Source organism: Chiloscyllium plagiosum, unplaced genomic scaffold (assembly GCF_037043375.1).
Source record: "Chiloscyllium plagiosum isolate Xiang-an unplaced genomic scaffold, Cpla_swu_hap1 HiC_scaffold_27, whole genome shotgun sequence".
Classification (NCBI taxonomy): domain Eukaryota; kingdom Metazoa; phylum Chordata; class Chondrichthyes; order Orectolobiformes; family Hemiscylliidae; genus Chiloscyllium; species Chiloscyllium plagiosum.
Window position 1 is genome coordinate 43,944,181 of NW_028270165.1, and position 16,718 is coordinate 43,960,898.

Sequence of the window (16,718 nt, forward strand, 5' to 3'; positions counted from 1 at the left end):
AGCAGGGCAGAGGAATCGCTAAAGGCCTTCCCGCACTCGGGGCAACTGAATGGCCTCTCCCCTGTGTGGACCCGCTGGTGCTTCAGCAGGTCAGAGGATTTGCTGAAGGCCTTCCCACAATCAGAGCAGGGGAATGGCCCCTCCCCGGTGTGGACAAGCTGGTGCGCCAGCAAGTGGGAGGAGTGGGTGAAGCTGTTCCCGCACTCGGGGCAGGTGAATGGTCTCTCCCCAGTGTGGACTCGGCGGTGGTCCAGCAGGTGGCAAGAGCAGATAAATCCCTTCCCACACTCTGGGCAGGAGAACGGCCTCTCCCTGGTGTGACTGCGCTGATGAATTTCCAGGGCAGATGGGACACTGAAGCCTTTCCCGCAGTCACCACACTTCCACGGTTTCTCCATGGGGCGAGATTCCTCTGGTTTCTCCATGGCCAAAGCTTCAGCTGCACACAAACGCATGTACAAACCCTCCCTGCCGTGAATTCCTCTTTCCAGGCTGTATAATTGTGACAGGCTGCACATTCAATGCGCTGCCACAGTAGCGTCTCTCATCCACCTCCACTGATGCTGAAAGCGTACTGAAACAGAAACCAAAGAATTTTGCTCCTTCTCGCAGAATCATAGTCAAAAATCGTTACAGTCCCAATGGATTGATCGACTGTCTGTCATTGACATGAAAATGACGACTGCAGATGCTGGAGAGTCAGTCAAAATGTGTGGTGCTGGAAATACACAGTAGGTCAGGCAGCATCCAGGGAGCAGGAGAGTTGCTGTTTCGGGCATAAGCCCTTCAACTACTGAATTTGAAACTTCAGTCTTCAAATCTTCAAATGCACTGGAAAAAACAGATTATGAAAGTTATCACTGTCAGTCAGGGTAGAAATTCAGAACAAGCAATTCTCCTTTATGCGGAACATTCTTTTCTTTTGTAATTCCATGAAATTGAAAGCACCATTACCCTACTCTGATTGCTCTACATTTACACCTGATTAATGCATCTAACCTACACATCCTGGACATTATGGACAATTTAACATGGCTAATTCACCCAAACCTGCACATCTTTGGATAGTGGGAAGAAACAGGTGCACTGGAAGAAATCCGCAGCAAACACCAGACGGAGAATGTGCAATATCCACACAGACAACGGCCCCGAGGCTGGAATTGTATCTGGCTCTCTGGTGCCGTGAGGCAGCATCACTAACCACAGACACCGTACCTTCCTTTTCCAGTCCTGCCACCAAGTCACTCAGCTTGAGCTCAAGCAAAGCACTACGTTTAATTTTCGCTTCACACACACTGAACTTTCGGCCCGTCCCCACTTCCCCTACAGGAAATGCAAACAGCTGGTGGGTTGCCACATCGAATCCCTACAGTGCGGAATGAGGCCATTTGGCCCAACAACTCTCCATTTACCTCTGACTAATATACCTAATCCACACATCCCTGAACCCTATGGGGCAATTTAGCACAGCCAATTCATCCTAACCTGTACATCTTTGGACTGTGGGAGGAAACCGGAGCATCTCGATGAAACCCACACAGCTACGGGGGGGGGGGGGGGGAGACAATATTCAAACTCCACACAGACAGACAGTCACCTGAAGCTGGAGTCAAATCCTTGTCCCTGGTGCTGTGAGGCAGCAGTGTAACCACTGAGCCACGTGCTGAAAGAGATGCAATGTGGAACTTTATTGACTGTACCGCACAGTGGATTGTTGAGTAAGGTTGAGTCTCGAAGGATCTGGAAAGAGGTAGCTAACATTTAGGAGCGCATTGCGACAGATGCTGGAATCCTTCCTGAAAACAACAAATGCTGGAGATCACAGCTGGTCAGACAGCGTCCACATCGAGAGAGCAAGCTAACATTTCAGGTCTTCTTTGAGATTTATAAAATCTTGCTGGATACAGAGAAGATGAATGCCAGGAGTCATTTCCCTGGAATGAGGGATTTCAAGACGAGCGGACATATTTTTAAGGTGAGAACAGAAAGATTTAAAAACAAAATAAGGGGCAACATTTTTACACAGAGTGCTTCACGTGTGGAATGAATTTCCAGAGAAAGTGATGGATGCGCTTATAGTCCCAACATTTAAATGACATTTGGATAAGTACATGAATAAGAAATGTTCAGAGGGATATTGGGCCAAGCACATGTAGGTGGGACTAGTTTAGTTTGGGATTATAGTCAACATGGACTGGTTGGACCGAAGGATCTGTTTCCGTGCTGCGTGACTCTGACTGGATACAGTGGATGTGGGGAAGATGTTTCCACCAGTAGGAGAAACGAGGACCAGAGGATACAGGCTCAGGGTGAAGGAATGCCTTCAGAACTGAGATGAGGAGGAAATTCTGCAGCCAGAGGATGGTGAATCTGTGGATTTCATTGCTGCAGAGCGCTGTGGAGGCCAAGTCATTGAGGGCATTTAAGACAGGGATAGATAGGTCTTTGATAAGTAAGGGGATCAAGGGTTACGAGGAGAAGGCAACAGAATGGGGTTGAGAAACATATCGGCCATGATCGACTGGTGGAGCAGACTCAATGGGCCAAATGGCCTCATTCTGCTCCTGTCTATTGTCGTCTTAAAACTGGGCAGATTACTGAAGTGGTTTTCATGAACAATTTCAGAGTCCTGAATTAAAGCCGTAGACTTGTACAGCACAGAAACAGACCTTTTAGTCCAACTCATTCATGCCGACCAGTTATCCCAACCTAATCTCGTCCCATTTGCCAGGACTTGGCCACTATCGCTCTAAACCTTTCCTATTCATATACCCATCCAGATGCCTTTTAAATGCCGTAATTGTACCATCCTCCATCACTTCCTCTGACACTCGTTCCATACATGCACCACCCTCTGCATGAAACACTTGTCCCTGAGGTCCCTTTTAAAATCTTTCCCCTCTCACTCTAAACCTATGCCCTCTAGTTCTGGACTCCACAACCCAGGGAAAAGACCTTGTCTGTTTATAAAATCATGAGGATTATGGATAGAATAAACGTGTCGAAGGTCACCCCCACCCCCACCCACCCCCACAAAAGCTTCTGACGCTCCAGGAAAACAGCCCGAGTCTATTCTGCCTCTCCAGATAGCTAAAATCCTCCAAACCTGGCAACATTCTTGTAAATCTTTTCTGAACCCTTTCAAGTTTCACAGCATCCTCCTGTTAGGAAGGAGACCAGAATTGCACACAATATTCCGAAAAGGCCTAACCAGTGTCCTATACAGCTGCAACGTGACCTCTCAACTTTCCTACCCAATGTTCTGACCGATAAAGGAAGGCATACCAAATGCCTTCCTCACTGTTCTATCTACCTGCGACTCTACTGTCAAGAAGCTATGAATCTGCACTCCAAGGTTTCTTTGATCAGCAACACTCCCTCGGACCTTTCCTGATTTGCTTTTCCAAATGTAGTACCTCACATTTATCTAAATTAAACTCCATCTGCCATTCCTTAGCCCATTGGCCCATCGGATCAAGATCCCATTGTCATCTGAGGTAACCTTATTTGCTGTCCACTACATCTCCAATTTTGGTGTCATCTGCAAACTTACTAACTATACCTCTTATGCTCACATCCAAATCATTCATATGAATGATGAAAAGTAGTGGGACCAGCACCAATCCATGTGGCACAACACTGGTCACAGGCCTCCAGGCTGAAAATCAACCCTTCACCACCACTCTCCGTCTACTACCTTCAAGCCAGATCTGTATCCAAATGGCTAATTCTCCCTGTATTTCTCGAGATCTAACCTTGCTAACCAGTCTCTTATGAGGAACCTTGTTGAATGCCTTTCTGAAGTCCATGGAGATTATGTCGACTGCTCTGCTCTCGTCAATCCCTTGTTGCTTCTTCAAAAAATTCGATCAAGTTCGTGAGGCATGATTTCTCACGCACAAAGCCATGCTGACTATCCCTAATCAATCCTTGCCTTTCCAAAGACATGTAAATCCTGTCCCTCAGGATTACCTCCAACCACTTGCCCTCCGGCAATGTCAGGCTCACTGGTTGATAGTTCCCTGGCTTTTCCTTGCAATCTTTCTTAAATATTGGTACCACGTTAGACAACCTCCAGTCTTTCATCACCTCACTTGTGACTATCGATGGTACAAATACCTCAGCAAGGGACCCAGCAATCACTTCTCTCGCTTCCCACAGAGTTCTAGGGTACAACTGTTCAGGTTCTGGGGATTTATCCACTTGCATGCATTTCAAGACATCCAGCACCACCTCCTTTGTAGTATGGACATTTTTACATTTTTCAAGATATCATCATCTGTTTCCACACATTCTATTTCTTCCATGTCCTTCCCTACAGTAAACACTGATGTAAAATACTTGTTTATTATCTCCCCCAACTCCTGCAGCTCCACACATAGGCCGTCTTGCTGATCTTTGAGGGGCCCTGTTCTCTCCCTAGTTACCCTTTTCTCCTTAATATATTTATAAAAATCCTTTGGATTCTCCTTAACTCTACTTGTCGAAGCTATCTCATGTTCCCTTTTTGCCCTCCTGAGTTTACTCTTAAGTATACTCCAACTGCCTTTGTACTGTCAGGATTCACTCAATCTCTCCTGTCTATACTTGTCATATGCTTCCTTCTTTTTCTGAACCAAAAGCTCAATTCCTCTAGTCATTCAGCATTCAGTACACCTACCAACCTCCCCTTTCACCCTGGGTTCTAGATGAGAGTGGTGCTGGAAAAACACAGCAGTTCAGGCAGCATCCGAGGAGCAGGAAAATCGATGTTTTGGGCAAAAGCCCTTCATCTAATCTAGAATCTGGTTTCCAGCATCTGCAGTCCTTGTTTTTACCTAGATTTTCCCCTTTCACCCTAACAGGAATATACTGTCTCTGGACTCTCAGTTTCTTATTTTTGAAGGCTTCCCATTTTCTAGCCATCCCTTTACCTGCGAACATCTGCTCCCAGTTAGCTTTTGAAACATCTTGCCTAATACCAAGTTAGCCATCCTACAATTTAGATCTGGTCTATACTTTATCTTCACTCTTTTATAGCTCATAGAATTATGGTCACTGGCCCCAAAGTGCTCCTCCACTGACAGCTCAGTCACCTGCCCTGCCTTATTTCCCAAGAGTAGGTCACGGTTTGCACCTTCACTAGTCAGAACATCCACTTACTGAATCAGAAAATTTTCTTGTACACATTTATATTCCTCCTTAACTCTACTTGTCGAAGCTATCTCATGTTCCCTTTTTGCCCTCCTGAGTTTACTCTTAAGTATACTCCAACTGCCTTTGTACTGCCTTTAAACACTATGGCAGTCCCAGTCTATGTTTGGAAAGTTAAAATCCCTGACCATAACCACCCTATTATTATTAAAGATAACTGAAATCTCCTTAAGTTTTTTCTCAATTTCCCTCTGACTATGAGGGAGTCTGTAATAAAATCCCAATAAGGTGATCATCCCTTTTCTTATTTCTCAGTTCCACCCAAATAAGCTTCCTGCATGTATTCCCAGGAATATCCTCCCTAAGCACAGTAATATATCCCTTATCAAAAAAGCCACTCTCCCTCCTCTCCTGCCCCTCTTTCTATCCTTCCAATACCATGAGTGTTCTTGAACATTAAGCTGCCAGTGCTGTCCATGTTTCTGTAACTGCCATGATATCTCAGTCCCAAGTTCCTAACCATCATCTGCCTTCCCTGTTCGGCCTCTTGCAATTGAAATAAATGCAGTTTAATTTACCAGTCCTACCTTGTTCTCTGCTTTGTTACTTCCTGCTCTGATTGTTTAACTCAGTCCCTTTCCCAACTGGACCAGTCACAGACTGATCTCTTTCCTCACTATTTCTCTGGGTCCCAGCAATCCCTGCCCCCCACCCACCCCTACCTTACTAGTTTAAATCCTCCTGAGCAGCTCTCGCAAATCTCCCAGCAATATATTAGTCCCCTTCCAATTCGGGTGCGATCCATCCTTCTTGTACAGGTCTTTTCTACCCCAGAAGAGATTCCAATATTCACATTTTTGGATCCTTTCTCCCATGCACCAGTTCCTCAGCCACTGATTCATCTGCCCTGTCCACTTATTCTCACCCTCACTAGCAACATTCCCCATTAACTGGTTAAGTCCTGGATTGCTTTCCGAAAATGCAACACCTCACGTTCGTCTAAATTAAACTCCATCTGCCAATCCTCGGTCCATTATTCCATCCGATCGATTATAATTTATAGCAAACTCTCTTTCCTCCCTTATTCCCTAAAAGCTGAAAATCTCCATCCCACACACTCTCCTTTCATTCTCATTTTACTGAACGTATTCCCTGCTCTGCCTCATCCTGAAAAGTCTGGTTCATGCTGATTAACAGGCCTACACTCAGGGGGGATTTAATTGAAACATAAGAATGCTGAATGGCTTGGACAGAGTGCATGTTGGGGGAGATGTTTCCAGTGGTAGGAGAGATGGGGACTCGAGGGCACAGCTTTCGAGTAAACGGAAGATCTTTTCGAACAGAGATAAGGAGAAACTTCTTCAGCCAGACAGTGGCGAATCTATGAAATTTACTGCCACAGAAAGCTGCGGTAGCCAAGTCACTGAGTATATTTAAGACTGAAACAGATGATAGGTTCTTGAGTATCAAGGGGAGAAAGCTGGAGAATGGGGTTGAGAAACTTATCAGCCATGATTGAATGGTGGAGCAGACCCAGTGGGCTGATTGGCCAAATTCCCGCTCCTGTGTCTTATGGTCTCTTGCTGTTCTGGACACAGTGAGAGAAACTTGGGAGCAGGAGTAGGCCATTTGGTCTTTCAAGCCTGCACCAGCATTCAACAGATCATGACTGGATATTAATCTACCTACATCTAGGTGGATACACTGGGATTTTTTTTCACTGGAGCACAGAGGTGACCTCACAGAGGATTATAAAATCACGAAGGATAGCGATGTCCTTTCGCTCAGATGTGAGCATCAAGATTAGGGAGCACATTTTTAAGGCGAGAGGAGAAAGATTTTAAAAAGACATCAGAAGCACCCTTTTTTAAGAGAGTAGTTTGTGTGTGGAATGAATGTCCAGAGAAAGCCCAGAGGTCAGATCAGTTTTCCTTCATGTGAATCCAAGGAAAGCGATGGGATCAGACGTAGGACCAGGCCGTGCACTCAGAGCATGGGCAGGTCAACTGACAGAGGTCTTCTCGCACATCTTCAACCTCTTCCTGCAGCAGGCCATTCTCCCTGCCTGTTTCACGAGGGCCAACATCATCCCTGTGCCTCAGAAGACTCATGCAGCACGTGTCGATGACTACCACCCAGTTGCCCTAACTCCGGTGGTCATGAATTGCTTTGAAAAGCTGGTCATGGCATTAATCAACTCCAGCCTTCCCACTACTCTTGCCCCACTCCAATTTGCCTATTGGCAAATTGGGATCCACGTCAGATGCCATATCATTTGCCCTTCCCTCCTCCCTAGAACATCTTGACACCAAGAACAGGTACGTAAGAATCCTACTTGACTGCAGTTCAGCCTTCAACACTGTTATCCCCTCGAGACTGATTACTAAACTTAGTGATCTCGGACTAAGCCCCACTCTCTGTAACTGGATCCTCAGTTTCCTGACCCACAGGCCACAATCAGTGAAGACTGGGGACAACATTTGATCCTCACTAACACTCAACACTGGAGCCCTCCAGGGGTGCATACTCAGCCCCCAACTGTACTCACTGTATACCCATGACTGCGTCACCAAATACAAGACTAATGCCATTTACATGTTCACTGGCACCACTATAGTCAGTCAAATCTCAGATGGCAACAAAACAGACTGCAGACGGGAGATGGAAGACCTGGAAAAATGATGCACTGAAAACAAACCAGATCTCAATGCTAGCAAAACCAAGAAACTCGTTATTGACTTTTGGCGGGATGTTACTCATGCCCCCATACACATTAACAGCACAGAGGTGGAATGAGAGGAGGGTGTCAAGCTCCTGGGAGTGGTCATCCACAACAAGCTGTCTTGGATGTATCACTACCTGGTATGGCAACTGTACCATTCAAGATTGGAGACGGTTACAGAGAGTGGTGAACTCAGCCCGGACAATCACAAAGGCCTACCTCCCATCTATAAAATCCATCTACCAGGCCTGCTGTCAAGGGAAGCTGCCAGCATTCTTAAAGATCCATCCCACTCTGGCAATGTTTGTCTACAACCTCTACCATCAAGGAGAAGGTACAGAAGCCTGAACAAACGCACCAGCCAGTTTTGTAACAGTTTCTACCCTACTATTGTCAGAACACTGAATGGACTCTCAAACTCTCAGGATTTGCCTGAACCTTTATTTTTGTTTTTGCCGCTGTTTACCTATTATTTACTATGCGACTTAACTATGTGATCGCAAGACAACGCTTTTCACTGTGCCTCAGTACATGTGACAATAAAGAAATTCAATTCAGTTCAAGTGGTGGATGTAGTCCAGTTAAAAGGGTTAAAAAGCATTTGGATCAGCACATGAATAGGAATGGTTCAGAGGGATATGGGCCAAACACTGGTAGGTGCAACTAGTTTAGTTTGAGAACATAGTCAGCATGGACTAGTTGGACAGAACAGTCTGTTTCTGCACTGTCTGACTGTCTAACTGTTCTATACTGGTCTTAAACCCATTTTCTTGCCTCCCCCCATAACCATCCACTTCCTTGTTGTCGAACATTCAAATGAACTCAGCCTTGAATATATTCAATGAACCCCACCACCAATTGCAGGAAGACATCACCACCTAGGAACTCAATTCCTCTTGCTAATGTACCATTTGCCTTGCTCATTGCTTGCTGATATAGAAGGACGCTGAGGCCTGTTTGTACATCAACACATCATTCCTGATGAAGGGCTCGTGCCTGAAATGTCGAATCTCCTGCTTCTCAGATGCTGCCTGAACCTGCTATGCTTTACCAGCCCTACACTTTTCGACTCTGATCTCCAGCATATGCAGTCCTCACTTTCTTCACATCCCAATATATCACTATTTAAGGAATGCGTCTCCTTTCTGCTTTTTTTTAAAACAGCAAATGCGATAACTTCACATTGTGCTACTACATTTGCCGTATGTTTGCTAACTAAGACACAATCTTGGACCAACTTTTCCAGACTCTCTCCCCTCGCCGGGATTCACTCCTTTTCCTTTCAATTGCTGCAAAACAAAAATTGAACCCCAGAATGAAAACAAATGTAAAAGGGGGTGAGAAAAGAAAGTGCCGTACTCACAGATGTTGGACAGAGGAAGGAAGTTGCAGTCTGGGGTGAAGCTCAATCTTCATTCAGAGAGGAACAACAGCAATAGCAGCTTCAGAAGCTCATGGTCAAACTTCCGTATTCAGACAAAAGCAAGGCTCTGATTGACAAAGGAACCAGGCTCCTTCCGGTCATCCCGAGCTCCCCATTGGTCCATCAAAGAAAGTCGCGTCCGTAATTGCGGACAGCGTGGGGGATGCGCAGTTCTTGTTAACGCCGCTGAACATGCGCAGTACTTACTGACACCGAGGAGTATGCGCAGTGTGGTCTGTGGCGATGCTGGTGTTGCTGACAAGATTTTGTACCCAAATGTCAAATGTCAACAGGAGTTTAAAAAAAAGCTGAAGCCACATTTTTTTTAAATCTGTAGCTCGACATTTTATTGCGTTTGCATTTTGTGTGACTCCTCAACTTTTGAATGTCTTTTCCTCAGGGTAGGGGAGTCCCAAACTCGAGGGACTCCCCTTCCCTGAGGATTGAGAGGGAAAAGATTTAAAGGGACCTCAGGGTCAGAAAAAAACAGTTTGAAAGTTAATTCCCCTCAACAAATGCCCCCTCTTAGGCCCTGAACAAGATAGATTGTTCACAGCCTATTAATCATGAGTAGCAATGATGTTGTGAAACTTAGAAGGGTTCAAAAACGATTTACAAATATGTTGCAAAGGTTGGAGAGGTTCAGCTGCAGGGAGAGGCTGAATAGACTGGGCTGATTTTCATACAGCGTTGGATGCTGAGGGTTTATAAAACCTTATAGAGATTTATAAAATCATGAGGGGCATTGATAGGTTAAATAAACAAGGTCTTTTCGCTGGGGTGGGAGAGTCCAGAACTAGAGGGCATTCATTTTGGGTGAGAGGGGAAAGATATAAAAAGGACCTGAGGGGCACATTTTTCACGCAAAGGGTGGTGCATGTATTGAATTAGCTGCCAGAAGAAGTGGTGGAGGCTGGTACAATTACAAAATTTAAAAGACATTTGGATGGGTATATGGGCCAAGATTAATTTAGGATACCTGATCAGCATGGACCGACGGGTATGTACAACTCTATGGTTCTATTTCTGCATAGTCAGAATCAATTTCACAAGACTAGGAATGGGCCATCCACAAATTACACCCTGTCCTCAACTGTGGACTAACTGGACATATTTGAATGCAAGTTTCAGAAAGATGTCTGCAGCTTTTCTATAAAGTTGAACATGCTTTCATGATATTTCTGAATATATCATTTTAGCTATTCTCAATTTTAAAGATCAGTCATTTCTCGTGAAGCCGTGTCTACCAGGTATAGTCATCAACATCCATTCTCTTTCTCTCTTCCTAGAAGGGTTTGATACAGCGATCGAAGAGGGTTTGAGGCATCTGCAAGGAGAGGGAGTGGGTGGAAGAGAAGGAGAGAGAATGGACGGATGGGCAGAGTGTCAAGGGGTGAGAGAGATAATTGACAGGGGGACAGAGGGTGGGAGGATGAGAACACTGGGGGGAACAGAGGGTGATGGGATGGAGAAGATTGTGGGTACCGATGGTTAGGGAAAGAGAAAGACTGGTGGGCAGAAGTGGGGAGGAAGAGAATGCAGGGCAGAGGGTGGGGGTTGAGAGAGAATGGACGGGGACAGTGGGTGGGGAGAGATTGGACAGGGGGGCAGAGGGTGGGGGTGAGAGACTGCCCAAATCCCACCTTCCCCAGGACTGTTGTTGATATCTCACGAACTGGAACCCACTCCTCCCACAGCAGACTTGTGTCAATCATTTCTTAATATATACGTGGCAAAAGCAGTAGAATCATAATTCTGACAGGCCATTCGGCCCATCGAATTCACACTGACATTCCAAATAGCATCCCATCCAGACCCATCTGCTGACCCTACAGCCCTGCAGTTCCTCATGGCTAACCCACTCTAATCTGCACGCTTCAGCATGGCCAATCCACCTTAAACTGCAGATCTTTGGACTGTGGGAGAAAACCAGAGCACTCGCAGGTAACCTACACAGACAGAAGGAGGAGGACGTGCCAAGGTCCACACAGACAGTTGCCCAAGGATGGAATCAAACATGGACCCCTGGCACTGTGAGGCTGTGGTACAAACCACTGAGCCACTGTGCCGTCCAGAGTTAGCTTCTAACTTTTCACGTACCCTCAGCAGAGGCTCTCTCCTGACATTTGTGGACCACACCTGCTGTAACCTCCCTTTCCCACATCTTCAGCCCTGAGCACAATGGTTCCCGAATCCTGGCACCAGATAGACACCGATGTCATCTCGCCTCCTGCTTACAATTGCGGAGACCGGAGACAATCCGTCACTATTCTGTCTCTTACCACCACCTCCCCAATGTTGTTCGTATTCCCAGCACCCAGCCAGTTCGCTCCTCCACTCCCTTGCAGCCCTCTCTCAGATTCCCTTTACCTGCCTGATCCACGCTCACACCTCCTGACCCTGTCCACTGACTCAATCAGAAGGGTCTGTCCGGAGAGGAATGACTAACTCCTGGAATAAAATGTCTGGTTATCTTTTACATCAAAGGTCTGCAGCCTGGCTTTCAGCTCCATCTCTCTGAGCTGAATGTCCACCAGCATGTGTTTGCCCTGGATCACAGCATCCAGAGCCTCCCACCTTCTGCAAATCAGAAGACAAGTCCCACCCTACACTCTCCAATGTGTGTTGTGCAACTGCTTAATCATTTCTGGTGGCCGAGCAGAGGCTAAGTTCAACTTGGATTCCAAACTTGGGTATCAATAGCCATGAGGATGGCTTCAAATGGACCTTGGGTTGATGTCACACTACATGTGACTCCACTACACTATACAGTCTCTCTCTCTCTCACACATACACAGACACACACACTCTCATACACACACACATGCATGTAAGTCAATAGGGTGAATTTGCGGAATTATATTTCCAAATACATTGTATTTTGCTCAAAAAGTTCACAATCTGCAGGCAGTCAATGCATGTAATAATTTTATAAATTCCTACTTTGGAAATAGAACCAGTCTGACTCAAGATTGGGATACTGACAGACTTGAACCTCACACCTTCCATGCATTGTCTGAGCTGTCACTTCTTTTTATAAAATAGAGTCATAGAGTCAAAGAGATGTACAGCATGGAAACAGACCCTTCGGTCCAATCCGTCTACACCGACCAGACATCCCAACCCAATCTAATCCCACCTGCCAGCACCCAGCCCATATCCCTCCAAACCCTTCCTATTCATATACCCATCCAAATGCCTCTTAAATGTTACAATTGTACCAGCCTCCATGACATCCTCTGGCAGCTCATTCCATACACGTACCACCCTCTGCGTGAAAAACTTGCCCCTTAGGTCTCTTTTATATCTTTCCCCTCTCACCAAAAGGAATGCCGTCTAGTTCTAGACTCCCCGATCCCAGGGAAAATACTTTGTCTATTTATCGTATCCATGCCCCTCATAATTTTGTAAACCTCTATAAGGTCATCCCTCAGCCTCCGACGCTCCAGGGAAAACAGCCCCAGCCTGTTCAGCCTCTCCCTATAACTCAAATCCTCCAGCCCTGGCAACATCCTTGTAAATCTTTTCTGAACCCTTTCAAGTTTCGCAACATCTTATGGGTGGCGCAGTGGTGAGCACTGCTGCCTCACAGCGCCAGAGACCTGGGTTCAATTCCTGCCTCCGGCGACTGACTGTGTGGAGTTTGCACATTCTCCCCCGTGTCTGCGTGGGTTTCTTCCGGGTGCTCCGGTTTCCTCCCACAGTCATAAAGATGTGCAGGTCAGGTGAATTGGTCATGCTAAATTGCCCCTAGTGTTAGGTAAGGGGTAAATGAAGGGTTATGGGTGGGTTGTGCTTCAGCGGGTCGGTGTGGATTTGTTGGGCCGAAGGGCCTGTTTCCACACTGTAATATAATCTGTAATCTTTCCGATAGGAAGGAGACCACAATTGCATGCAATATTCCAACAGTGGCCTAACCAATGTTTTGAACAGCTGCAGCATGATCTCCCAATTCCTGTACTCAATGCTCTGACCAATAAAGGAAAGCATACCAAATGCCTTCTTCACTATCCTATCTACCTTAAGTTATCTCGAGCATATGACTTAAAAGAAGTTCTAGGATTTGCATATTAATGAACTGAAACCTGCAACCCATTCTAAAAGATGAAAGACTTAACAGCAATCTTGGTTTGTTCAATATATCATTTCAGTTGCATGACACTGATCTTTTGCTATAAATTCTGTGTCTTATGATCCTGCTCCACAGCTACCTGATGAAGGAGCAGCGCGCCGAAAGCTAGTGCTCCCAAATAAACCTGTTGGACTATATCCTGGTGTTATGTGATTTTTAACGTTGTTTCTCATGAACACAGCCACAACACTTCCTGCTGCTGCCAGGAAACATTACAATGCTGATGAAACGATGCAGTACCTGCAGAGATGAAAATCTTAACAGTTTCTAAGGATACTTGCTCCTGATTCACTGCTTCTTCTGATACACGACTTTGGTAACATAGTGCTGGAAGCTGAGTGAGCAGCTTTAAAACAGAAACTTGTTGGATTTTAAATCTTTCAATGTCTGAGTCTGAATTTAGGTAACCTTTATTGCGACCCAACTTTGTTACAGCTTCATGATCTCCCCAGCAAAGAAATTACAAAAAGTAGCTTTCCTTTTCTTCAACAGCTGAAGCTCAAAGCACGCACACACACCCCTGACCTCCCCTGCTACCCCAGTTGCTTTATTATTGGTAAGCACTGAGGTGTCCCTTTGTAACTGAATCCTTGATACAGTCTTAACCCGGAGGAAGTAATGCCTCTCTCAGCAATTTCAGCCCATATACTGTATCCAAGTAAGTTTCTCCCCACTCATTTTCCGGGGGCAGGGGTGGGGACAGGGGCTTAAAGTCGACCATATTGCTGAGAGTCTGGAGTCATGTGTAGGCCAGACCGGGTAAAGGATGCATCTGGGACGACTGAGTGAATCCTTTCCCACAACAGCAGTTTCCTTCCCTAAAAAAATCATGAGTGAATTAGATGAGGATGTTTTCCCCCTGAAAATGGTTTCACCATTAGATTCTGAACTCCAGATTTCTGACCAAATTCCAATCTGCCATGGCGGGATTCAAACCCGGGGGAGTTCCCAGAGTTGATGTAGTAATCCAGTTGATAATACCACTCGGCCATTGCTTCTTCGATCCCAGTGATGGCACATGAACTCACTAGTGCCTCCGGAAGTTGTCCACCCAACCAAATCCCTTCCTGCACTCAGCAGGAGAACAGCCTCTCCCAGTGTGGACCCACTGGTATGTCTGCAGGGTGGATGAACTCATGAACCCCTTTCTGCAGTGACAGTAGGTGAACGGCCTCTCCCCAGTGCGGACCCAAGGATGTTTCAGCAGGCCAGGAGAATTGACGAATGTATTCCTGTACTTGGAGCAAGTGAATGGCTTCTCCCCGGTGTGAACATGCCAGTGCATCAGCTGGTTGCACAACCAACTGAATCCCTTCCCACACACAGAGCAGGAGAATGGCCTCTCCCCTGTGTGAATGCTTCTATGAGTCTCCAGCACTGACGGGGAAGGGAACCCTTTCCCACAGTCCCCACATTTCCACAGTTTCCCCATGGGGAGAGCTTTCCTTGTGTCCCTCTGGGTTTGAAATTACCAACAGAATGGGTACACAGTCTCTCTCCACCGTGAGGGATGAAACTTTGATTCCCCAAACTGAGTAACTGGTTTCAAGCACTTTTCACAGTCAGTGCACTGAATCTCCCTCACTTGGGTGTCTCTGTATTCAAAAAGTGTCCAAAATCTCTCAAGCAGACAAAAGCAAACATTTCTTCTCAATTGGAATGGTTGCTGATATTCAAGTCCCAATGAATCAAGTGGCTCTGTCAGAAGTTGATGTATCATTTGCTTTCAGATTTCTTTCCACATGTCTTCCTGCAAAATTAAATTCACAAAATACGTGATCACAGTCAATACTGTTAAATGAACACAACATAGGTGACAATTCCTGTAGTTTGTCAGATGCCTGATCACATCTTATCCAGGACACAGAAACCTGAAAACCCTCATGCAACCAGATAGCCTTAAGTGTGTATGGAGGAAATCTTCATTTCGGTGACAATAACCTAGAACAAGCTGCCGACAAAGGCACTGGAAATGGAGCTGAATCAAGGACAATGAAAATGAAATGTCAAGGCTACTTGAGAAAAACAAACCAGTAAAGTTGCTGAATGACTTTCTACTGTCCTATTCAATAAAAAAGATGACAAGAAATGCAGAATATAACTTCAGTGCTAGATTAGAATGTGAAAAATAATAGCCACAAGGCTTTTATAACAGCGAATAATATCAGATATACACCATATGAAGCAACATATGTCTACATTTTATATCAACGTGCCAATCCCTTAGATTCTGCTCCGTCCCATGAGTAACTACCATTTTAATTCTGAACATGAGGAAAGAAGCGATCTTTTTCCGCAATGCAAATTGTATTTAAATAAACGTATCAAACTGAGGGGAAAAATTTAGTATACCGTGAAGAAGGACAGAGAGCATCTGATACCTTTGCAGAGTCTGCTCCCTCCCTGGATTCACTTCAGTTGCTACATGTGAATAGTGTTTCCTCCCTCTCTTTCTCCCTCCAAGGATGAGAAATGGAAAGGGCAAAGATATTGCTTTGCTTCCACAATTTCTCCATGATGTGGGAATCCTTGTCTCTCTCCAGCTTTGACAATCGGTTGAAAGACCACTCATGTATGGAACATGTTCCATCTATTGCTGCTGCGAATGGGGTGTTGCTATTTTAGGCTGTGTACCCGCTTAAAGCTCTTCCCACGGTCAGTTCATTGGAACACTCTCACTCAGGTATGCATACCTCAGTCTCACTGATGTTTGAAACCTTGTGAAGCAGACAGGACAGGAGGGAAATTAAAAAATGCTACTAGATTCAAAGGGCGATGATATTCCCGTGCCAATGAATTGATTGTCTCTATCAGATCTTGTTTTGAGATTTCTGGCTGTAAATCCTCCCTTTCTCGTATACTGTAAAAGGAGATTACAGAAGACATTGCTGTCTACACAGTATAGAAATTCAATACAGACAATTCTGGTTTCTGAGGAACATTCTTTCTTTTCTCCTTCCCTCAAAAATGTGAATCGTAATGCTACAGTCTCCCTCCATTCTTACTCTACTGTGGCTATTATCACCCTCATTTCCGTTCTCCTAAAAATGCTGAAAAATGTTGACTGACAGATCTTGTGGAACCCTAGGTCTGAATATCATACAGAAGTTGAAGCATTTTATCTTGTCAAGGTCCCACAGGATGTTTATAAGCCCTTCGACCAAAATAATCCATTCACCCCATCAAATCTGCTCCACCATTTATTACCATAATGATTAATATTATAATCCAAAAATCCACATTCATGCCTTATTATTGATTCCCCTATTGATTAAAATTCTGCCCAACATCTGCCTTGACTGTACTTA

At 45.3% G+C, this 16,718-nt stretch overlaps 1 long non-coding RNA gene across 1 annotated transcript in view; it reads right to left on the reverse strand.

Moving 5' to 3' along the window:
- Window positions 1-569: 569 nt before the first annotated feature.
- Window positions 570-16,718, reverse strand: part of LOC148143824 (uncharacterized) — a 129,869-nt gene continuing 113,720 nt past the window's right edge. The window contains exons 2-3 of the long non-coding RNA XR_015751331.1: window positions 1,598-1,740; window positions 570-831 (exon numbers count right to left, since the gene is read on the reverse strand). This is a non-coding gene — a long non-coding RNA (uncharacterized LOC148143824). The remainder of the gene's footprint in view (window positions 832-1,597; window positions 1,741-16,718) is intronic.